General features: G+C 37.0%; 1 long non-coding RNA gene across 1 annotated transcript in view; it reads left to right on the forward strand.

Moving 5' to 3' along the window:
- Positions 1-9,738, forward strand: part of LOC140506600 (uncharacterized) — a 392,715-nt gene that overhangs the window by 353,765 nt on the left and 29,212 nt on the right. The gene's annotated exons all lie outside the window — the stretch shown is intronic.

Raw genomic sequence — 9,738 nt, forward strand, 5'->3', positions numbered from 1 at the left:
CATGGTGTAGAGGAAGATAGGATGGATGGATGACAGAACAAGTAATGACCCATTCCATTCATGTTGACAAAAAGTTCTCATACTGATGAAAAACAAAATCTTCAGTCTGTTTTAAAAATCTCAGTTTTCGGGTCGTATTGCTGTCTACTATTCACCTTCATCCTCTTTGGAGAAAAAAAAAAAGATAAAAGTTTATGAAACAGCGTTTAATGCCATGGCTGATTGAGTCAGACTTTTTTTTTTAGCTCCATTTAATGTCCTTGTGATATTAACAACTGAGTCTCCCTTTGAAGTTGAATTGGGGGAATCTTTAGGCCCCTGGAGAAACAGGTTGAAAAAGCTTTGGTAAATTGGTCTTGTAGTAAATTGATCATTGCAATCAATGTAAGGATGAATTCTAGTCCTTGATTCAGCCAAGACTACTATGTTGACAGAGTGGTCAAATCATTAGTTCTGATTTTCCCTGCTCCTATGAAATTTGATCAGCAATTTAAGGTGTAAGTACAAGATAATATGTTCTGAGATATGTATACATGTATGTATATATGTATGTTTATATGCATGTATGTATATTTGAAACAGGCCTTTTTTTATTTTATCAGTGCAAGGAGCTTATACTAAGGCAGATTGATACCTTCTCTGACGCTTTAGGGATAAAAAGGCACCTGGGGTGCTGAGAAGTTGTCATTTCTGTAGAGTACCAAAAGCAGTGTGTACCGGATAGGCAGATTTGAATTGCAGGCTTTCTAATGCTAAAGCCAGATCTCTATATGCTCTGCTTCTGTTATAAGCTATATCTGTCACTACAGCTATCTCTAACTTTGCTATGTCTACAGCTCTATTTATAGATATATCCATATTTCATATACATATACTTGTCTATTTTTCTATATTTCTAAATATTTATCAGTATCTTATTCATTCCTTTTCCTCCTAATTTCTTAACAAACATATCAGACTTCATATATTCAAATGAGTGTTGTCCCCATGAAATTCATCAATTTGGGAGTCTACATTCTTATGCCAAGAAGAATCTCATTTCTCAAAGCATTCTGAAAACTCTTTGTTTTGGACATAAATAAACCGAAAGATAAAGAATAAACAAGTTAAGAAAACAGTAAGTTACATTAGAACAATATCCTAAACCAAACTGTTGCCAACAATCACCTAGTCATAACATTAACCCATAAAAAGGAAAAAACGATAATTTTATTAGATGTTGCCAAACCTTACTTCTCATAGTCTCCAAGCTTCTTGGAATGAAAAGCTTTCAACATACAGAGACTTAGCAAAAATGATTAAAATTTTGAAGGAACAGGGTAAGGTATCTATCATCCCTATTCTTTTCACCACTGGAATTGTGCCAAGAATGCTTTGGATGACCTTCCTGAAGATAAGATTATATCATAATCCTTTTTTGCTTAACTGAAAAAGGCAGATATTTTATGCACCGTGCAATAGTTAACACAGACAAAATAGATGCAAACAAAGAATAGTAAGAAAGTTGCTAGTCTCAAAACTATTTCTAGTTGAACTCTATCAGAGGAGATAAAAATAATGATAACAATAATAGAAAAAGCCATGCCTTTCCCTCTTGTTGGGAGAGGATGCATGGCTTATTGGCTCGAATGTTAGACCTCCAAGGTAAGATGACCTGCCTTTGAGTCTTCCTCTGACACATGGCAGCAGTGTCACTGGGGAATTCATTTGATATTTCAATGCTCTAGATACTGTTCTAAGATTATAATTGCTGAACATGTATTCACTTGCATTGGTATAAAGAGATTCCTCACTCAGGCGTTCAGTACATCAGAGGAATCCAAGGTCCAGTCTACTTCATCTCACTCCTCTTTGCAGTGGTAGAGGATTGCAATTGTATAATATTTCATATATTGACAGATACTTTGTTGAGCCATTGCCAGACCACACTTCATAACTCATCTAGCCAACCAAAAGAGAGCAGGACCTGCCTAGTCATCTTGTCATCTACCTGACCATCATACATATACATCTATCACCTCTTGATCTAGGAAAAGTAATCAAATGCACATTATAATTGTCACTGGCATGGGTTTGATAAGGAACTGACTTCTGTCTCCACTCAGTCTCTGTGACTCCCACACCAAAACCCTTTTCCTTATGTGTATTTTCTCTCATTGCTAGAATGTCAGCTATTTGAGTGCTAAAGTCTCACTTTTGCATCTTTATGTCCAATGCCTGTCACAAGGTAGGCTCTGAAATGATTATTCATTCATTCTTTCATTCCTTCATGTGCCAGTTGGTTTAGCTGAATTGATCCTTCCTCTTTTCTTTCTTTTTTAGACTTTGTTTAAAAAAAAACATGATTTTATGGGTAAGTGAGAAATATATTCAGGAATGAATGTATTGTTAAAAACAAGACTATTTTCAAGGGAATTGCCTTCAGAGCCTGTAATATTTAATTTGTAATATTTAATGTTAATGTTTATATAATGTTAATGTTAATATTTATAATAGCACTGTCTTCAACCTCTCTTAGGTTAATAGTCTCACAGATCCAGGCTTCATAGGCCATCTTTGGAGGGATGGTGTGCTTTTGAAAGAGCCAGAGGCCATTCCAAGGCAGATTTTGGGAATAAATTTGGTCATCACAGAATTACAAATTCAGATTGAGAAATAACCATGGTCATAATATAGCTAAAATTCCTCCCTTGATAGATGAGGAAACTGATACCCACGGTGTTTAAATGACTTGCCCAATGCCAGAAATCAAGTTCACGTCCTCTGATTCCAAGTCTACTATTCTTTTCTTTTTGCTGCGTCAAGCAAACAATACCATTTTTGATTAAAATAAGTTGTGACTTTAAAGTTATAGATACAACTTTATTGGTTTCTCATAAACTGTTGTGGATGAACAATAGGGTGATCTTTGAACTGAAACTATTATGTCTCAAGGTAACCAGTTGGGAGAAAACACGTGTGGACATTTTAAGATTTTTATCTAACTTTCCTCTCTTTTTTGTGGTTATTAGAGGATGAATCAAATTTGATCTCAACAACTTACAGGAGACGGGCTGACTGTATACCACTGGCTACCAACTAATTAGACTTTCACTTATTTAGAAGTGAATGAGGCAGATTTTTAAGGAAGGAAGAAGCAATGTGGCAATCCATGCATTTGTCATTAATCAACCAACAGGCATGTATTAAGCATTAACAATGTGCTGGGTACTGTGCTAAGTATTAAAGTGCTAATAAAAAAAACAAACCCAAAGCTACAATCCTCGAGTCAAGGATCTCCCATTCTAATGGGGAGGCAACAGTTCAACAACTATGTGGATAGTCTGAAACTTAGAAGGGATGAAAGCAATAGTTTCTCCATTTTACAGATGGAGAAACTGAGGTTAGAGAGTTGAAATAACAGGTTCATAATTCACAGAGGTAATTAATGGCAAAATTGCTACTGGAATATTGGCTTTTTGATTCCCAGCATAGTGATTTTTCTAAAACATTATTCCACCTCTGATTTCTACCTCTATCTAAAACCGTGCTTCAAAAAATACAAGAGATTTTGCAAGATATTATTTCACTATTAGTACTAACAATATAACTTACTAAGAGAAATTCAGTATTTATAAGTTTAATCTAATTCATGAGTTCTTATGTAGGCAAAAGTGTGAATACTGTCCATTTGCTGAAGCAAAGACCTGTGGTAGACAATTCATGAGTATAGAAGCACAATCCGGTACGAAATGATCCCTGCATCCTAGCCATAAGAGTCTTCTTCATCTCCACAAGTAGGAGGCTGGTGCAGCCCTCTTCTTCAGCCCAGATATACCATACAACTATACTCCCCATGCATCCCCAGATGGAATTTTACCACAGTCATTGTCTTTGCAGTATTTCCAGAAGATGTTGTGTGAATCACCATACAGAAATGTGTCCAGCTCAGAAAAAGAAAAAATACTTCATCTTGTGACTTGGCTCTTCAAGAAGATAACCAGTGATGTGATTCTTGGGGGAGGGGATTATGGGAATAAGATCCCAATCAGTTATTTTCAGGCTGATTTGAAATAACTGATGGGCAGTTAGGAGAGCTGCAAAATCCTCAGCTGACAGAGAGTAGGTAATGGGGTTCGCCACTAACTTGTTTCTTGGCCCAGGCAACGAATCATTTCTTTCTCTCTCACCTGTGACACAAAATGCTTATTTAATAGCAGCTGGAATCCCTTTTTTGTATTCTTTTCACATCCCAGCACTCAGCTAACACACAAAAAGAGAGAGGAAGAGAGAGAGAGAACAAGTTGGCAGGGAGTCAATATATTTCAGTGTTTTATTACTATGGAACTGTGGTACCATTTAGTTGGTTAAGATCAGCAGAGAATGAGTAGCTTGAAAGTGACTCAGATATCAGGGTAATGATTAAAGGCACAACAACAACAACAAAAAAAAATCCATGGATTAATTAGCAGGTCAATGGTGGTTGAGTAGTTATTACTAAATTACAAGGTTTGCATGCACGAGAGAGGATTGATCGCTAGTGCTCACCAGCTCAAGTGATTGCATGTTAGAATTCATGTCAGTGAGGAGAGATTCCAGCTGACTTGAACACTGTCAAGGAAATCGGACACCCAAATTTCCTCCAATCTTACATAAATTCCAAATTTATCAGTATTTCCTGATTTTGGTACTTTTTCATGCTGTAGTTATGGAATGTGAGGTTTGACAACCTGATTAAAAATACATGAAGAGAGTACAACTTGCAAGGCTAAGAATGTGAATAAAAGGGATATCAGGGAGGAAAACACCTTTTTGAAGGCATATGGACTTTGAAAATATTCTAGGCTTAGGATAAGACCCTTTTCAGGAAGGGGTTCTAAGTGGGTAGGGGAGGAAAGAGGAAGAAACAAAAGGTAAGGCTTAAAGTCATCAGGTTACCTACTGCTTCAGAGCATAGAAAACAGCAACTGATATGATACTTAGTCTCCAAAGTCTCAAAAAGCTTTCCCCTAAAATGCAAAACACAAGAATTTCAGGAGCTAAGAAACTAAGACAGTAATGATGCCACTCATGAGAGACAGTGAAGCAGCAAAATGACAGCTAAGATTGATCAAAAAGAGAAAATATTCCATTGGGTCTTTTACATAAATGCAATGTAAAGCAAACTAGGAAAGGACCCAGGTATACATGGGACTCTACATTCTTGGATTTGAATCTAAGCAGACAGCATTGATCTGGAGGATACTCAAGTCTTTAGAATGATCTCCCTTTAGCTCTGCTCCAAGACAGATGGTACCACAAATATTTTATCTCATTTCCAAATGACTTTTTATTCCCAGTAAAATTCCATTTTTTGCATCAATTGATAGCTTAGCTAATAGCACAATTATGAAATACTCCCATTTCTGGGAGCCATGTTCCAGAAGAGATCATCAAGGACATTGGGAAGGGTAGAAAGAGACTTAGAGAGATTGTTCCTGGATCAGCAAAGAACACGAGTTTAACAAGGTATTTGGGAATATACAATCAACTGAGTCATGTGATTTTTTTCTTGTCAATTACGATTGACAGAAAATGTAATTAGCAAATGATTGCAAGTTCTGGGGTAAAAAAAAATTCCTATAGAAATCCCCCAAGCTAACTTCAGTGACCCCAAGCCAGACTAGTTGGTGAGGAGGGTGATTGGTATGACTAATTTAAATACTTCTGGAAGAAAACGTTTTATTTTGTTTTGGGATATAAGCTACTCATCTCTCAAATGATTAAATTGATAAATCATATTGATAACATCTGTTATTAGACAAAATTCTCCATGAATGAGTGGAGTAGATCGGGAAAGAAAAAGTGGGAAGGAAAGGAAAGGGAGAGGAGCCACCAAAAAGTGGAAATAAGGGGAAAGGAGGGGGGAGGGGAAAAAAAGGAAAGGGGAAAGGTGGAAGACAAAAAGGAGAGAAAAGCTAATTTCAGATCCTTGTGAGCTGAGAGTACTGATGCTTTTCAATGTACTCACATTTCAAGACATGTAAGTAAGCACTGAATCATGGGTAGAGGTGGCCGCAGACACTGTTGCCCACTATAGCAGTTTAATGTCATTTTAATGAGAAGGTATTCTTGGTGCTTTCAACGGTGCTATAAGTAGAAACTAAAGTTCTACGGGTTTTTTGATGGCACTCTTCATACCAATATTACGCAAAATAATTTTCTAGATGAAGTACAAGTAATGTGAGGAGTTATTCAGAACTGAATGCTAAAGCCATGAGTCCTAATTAGTTTTATGTTTCAAAATACAACCCAGTTATAAGCAACTTTTCTTTTTTTCTTTCTTCCTTCCTTCCTTTCTTTCCTTCTTTCTTTCTTTTTCTTTTTCTTCCTTTTTTCCTCCTTCTGTTCTTCTTTCCTTCCTTACCTTTCCTTTCTCTGCTTCTTCTTCCTTTCTTCCTTTCTTCTTTTGTTTCTTTTTCATATATGTTTTCACGCTTTCAAATGTGCATAACGCTTTAAAATATATAAAATATCATTGCTTCTGATCTTTACAATAATCTTGTGAAGATAGACAGTGTGTATATTTTTATTTTCATCATACAGTTAAAATCCATGAGGTTTAAGTAACAGAATTCAATAATGGCAGTGTTCGAGTCAGAACTAAGATTTCTTGCTTCCTAGCTCATTTTACCATAGGCTTTGGGAGTGTGTTGGGGGGTGGGAGAAAATAACTTCCCCCCCTCAATTTCCCTGATCCTCTAGCTATCCAAGAACCATCAGAATATCAGTCTAAACCCACATGAAGCCAAAATTACTTGGGAATGGTTTCAGGCAACTGCTGGACAAAAAGGAGAGGGGCTAAGGAGCTGAGCACTGTGCATGTGGGTGTATTACCCTGGGTAAGTTTCCTTGTTAACTCCTCTCTCTCTACCTGCCATCTTTGTAGCTACCACATGAAGGTTATACATTCAAATGCAGAGGTGACAAACATTTTCCTGTCAATGCACTAGTCACAGAAGGATTGTAATAGGCCTCTGTTCCCACACCACACACACACACACACACACACACACACACACACAGTATACTGTCATGTACACTGTTTGTTTTTTGGAGGAAGAATGGGCTCACTAGTCATCAAAAGTTTTTTAATCATTTTTGGTGGCCTCAAGTGAAACATGCTGTTGGATAGAGGAGGGATAGTGGATGAATATTACCTGCAATTTCTCTGATTTAGAAAAGCCAGTATATGTCAAAGGTTAATGAATGCCAAGCCATCTTGGCTTGGATGCTAGCTCTGTCTATTTTATCAGAGTGGCTGGTAGTAGATACAAATGAATTATTTATTAAGTTCCTACTGTATACCAGGGACTGGTTCTGGAATTGAAGAATAAAGAATAAGAATAAAAATAAATAAATGAAGAATAAAAAAAATTTAAAAAAAGTAATTCCCTTCACCTAAAGGACATACATTCTATTATGGGGAAGGGAGAGACACAAAGGTACCCATATAAATAAATACCAAGTAGCTAGAAATAATGTAAAAGACTTTCAACAATAAATGATAAAGAAGTAGTAAATAACTTTTGGAGGTAGGGGAGGGCATCAGGAATAGCTCACGGAAAGACATGCCACCTGAATTCCTCACATAATTCCAAAAGGTGGAAGATAGGAGGGAGTTCATTCCAGGCAGAGGAAGACAACTTGTGCAAACACTGGGGCAGGCATATGGAATATATAATGTGTGAATGTGGAGTGCTCTGTATGATGAACAGCTAGTTTGCCAAATTCAGTGCATGAAGAGAAATAACATGAATTAAAATTAGAAAAACCATTGGTAAACTAAGTTGTGGAGGATCTTAAGTACCGTACTGAGGATATTTCAGAGATGACAGATTACCATTAAAGAATATTGAGAAGTGGGATAACTGGTTACCAAAGACATATTTTAAGAATATCAAGGATGACTCCAAAGTTGTCTTGAGACATGGTCCCTGAAAGGATGGTGACATTATCAACAGATGTGGGCAAGTTTGAATGAGGGGGTGGATTCAGGGGAGAATAGAACGAGTTCTACTGAATTGGAGGTGTCTAATGGGACATCTAGTTGGAGATATCCAACAGGAAGCTGGCATTGCTACACTGCAGATTAGGGGGGATATTAAAGAGATACTGACATTGAGTAAAAGGTGAGTAACTTATAAAAGGCTTTTATAATTGGAGTGGAAAGGAGATGGAGACATAGCGAAGAGAGACGGGAGAGAAAAGTAGAAGAGAAGAGGGGAAGGGAGGAGGAAAGAGAAAAGGAAGAATAGGTAGAAGGAAATGGTGGGGAGAGATATGTTATCACCTCCTTTTCTTCTTATGATTCATCCTCAATTGCTAAAGGCCTTAGGAAATGGTCCAAGGTTTTTTGTTTGATAGGAATTGTAAATGCCCAAATCCTGAAAAGAGGAAGCTTAACCAATAAAAACTTTTATTTATATTGAAGCCTCAGGTAGTTTCTCATCATAGAAGATCTTCTCACGGGACTAGACACAGTCTCTTCCTGTGAATCTTGTAAAGTAGATGAGTGATCTGGGTAGAGATTTGATGACATGCTTTGTGCAGTCATTTTGAAAGCTCAAATTCCATGATTTCAATCAATCTATGCATCTAGGTTTGAACCCACCACAGGGGCTAGGGGGCACAAAAACCTTAGTTCAAATCCTGCCTCAGCTACTTAGTTGTATGATCTTAGACAAGTCATTTTACCTTAGTTTGGGTCAGTCTGCCCAACCACAAAATGGAGATGATAATAGCATCTACATGCCAGAGTTTTAAGGATCAAATGATATCATATTTTTAAAGTTCTCAGCCCAGTGCCTGGCACGTAGTAGCTGCTATACAGATGCTAGCTATCACTTTTACTTAATCTGACTTAATAGGTAGAGAGACTGGACTTGCGAGCTATCTTTGGAAAGTATTGAAGAAAAATGGAATTATATAGTTGTGTGTTTCAAGAAGGTTTGACTCTAGGAAAGGTACATTAATAATGGTAATAAACCTTTTACTTCAGAGAAAATGCATTCTCCTCCTTCTGACCAAAATCACTCTCTCCCCTCTGTATTTTACAGGCTCTTAGGACCAATACAATTTACCTTGAAGGTCAAACAAATCTTAGACCACCTTTATCCAAAAAGTCTTAGACGGAAGCACTCACCACTTTCAGTTCTTGGGCTGAAATTATGGTTAGCCTTCTTATCTACTTGTTTGTTTTCCTTCTTCACTATTAATCAGAGTTTCCTAATCCCTCGAACCTGAAAAAATCACTTCACTTGACCACCAAATGACCAAAACACAAACCCTCAAATGATTTTTTTCCCATCCTGTATTAATTTCTATCAGTGATTATAAACATGTTTCTCTCCTCACTTCCCACCCTCCCCCTGCCCCCAATCGAATTACTTGGTTTTGCAATGTGGTTAATATTGTCCTGGATTAGTTGTTTTATTTTTATGAATAGATCAAGCTTTAATGGGAACACCTGCTTATTCATGATTTTCTTAATGAATAATCTTGGCATTACTAAATGGCACCACAAACCAATTACAGCAAGTAATGTAGTGACCATGTACAAGACAAGGCTTCCCAGAAAGTAGGTCACTTCTTTGTGTAACCCTGTCAAGAATCTGACAGGATTCTTAGATCGAAGGCTGCTGGGATGCATGGAAGTGTACCTTTGGCTTTCAAAGAATTCCACTAACACTTTTTTCCTCTCTGTTTTATTTTTTCTAG

The sequence above is a fragment of the Notamacropus eugenii genome, chromosome 5, assembly GCF_028372415.1.
Source record: "Notamacropus eugenii isolate mMacEug1 chromosome 5, mMacEug1.pri_v2, whole genome shotgun sequence".
Taxonomy (NCBI): domain Eukaryota; kingdom Metazoa; phylum Chordata; class Mammalia; order Diprotodontia; family Macropodidae; genus Notamacropus; species Notamacropus eugenii.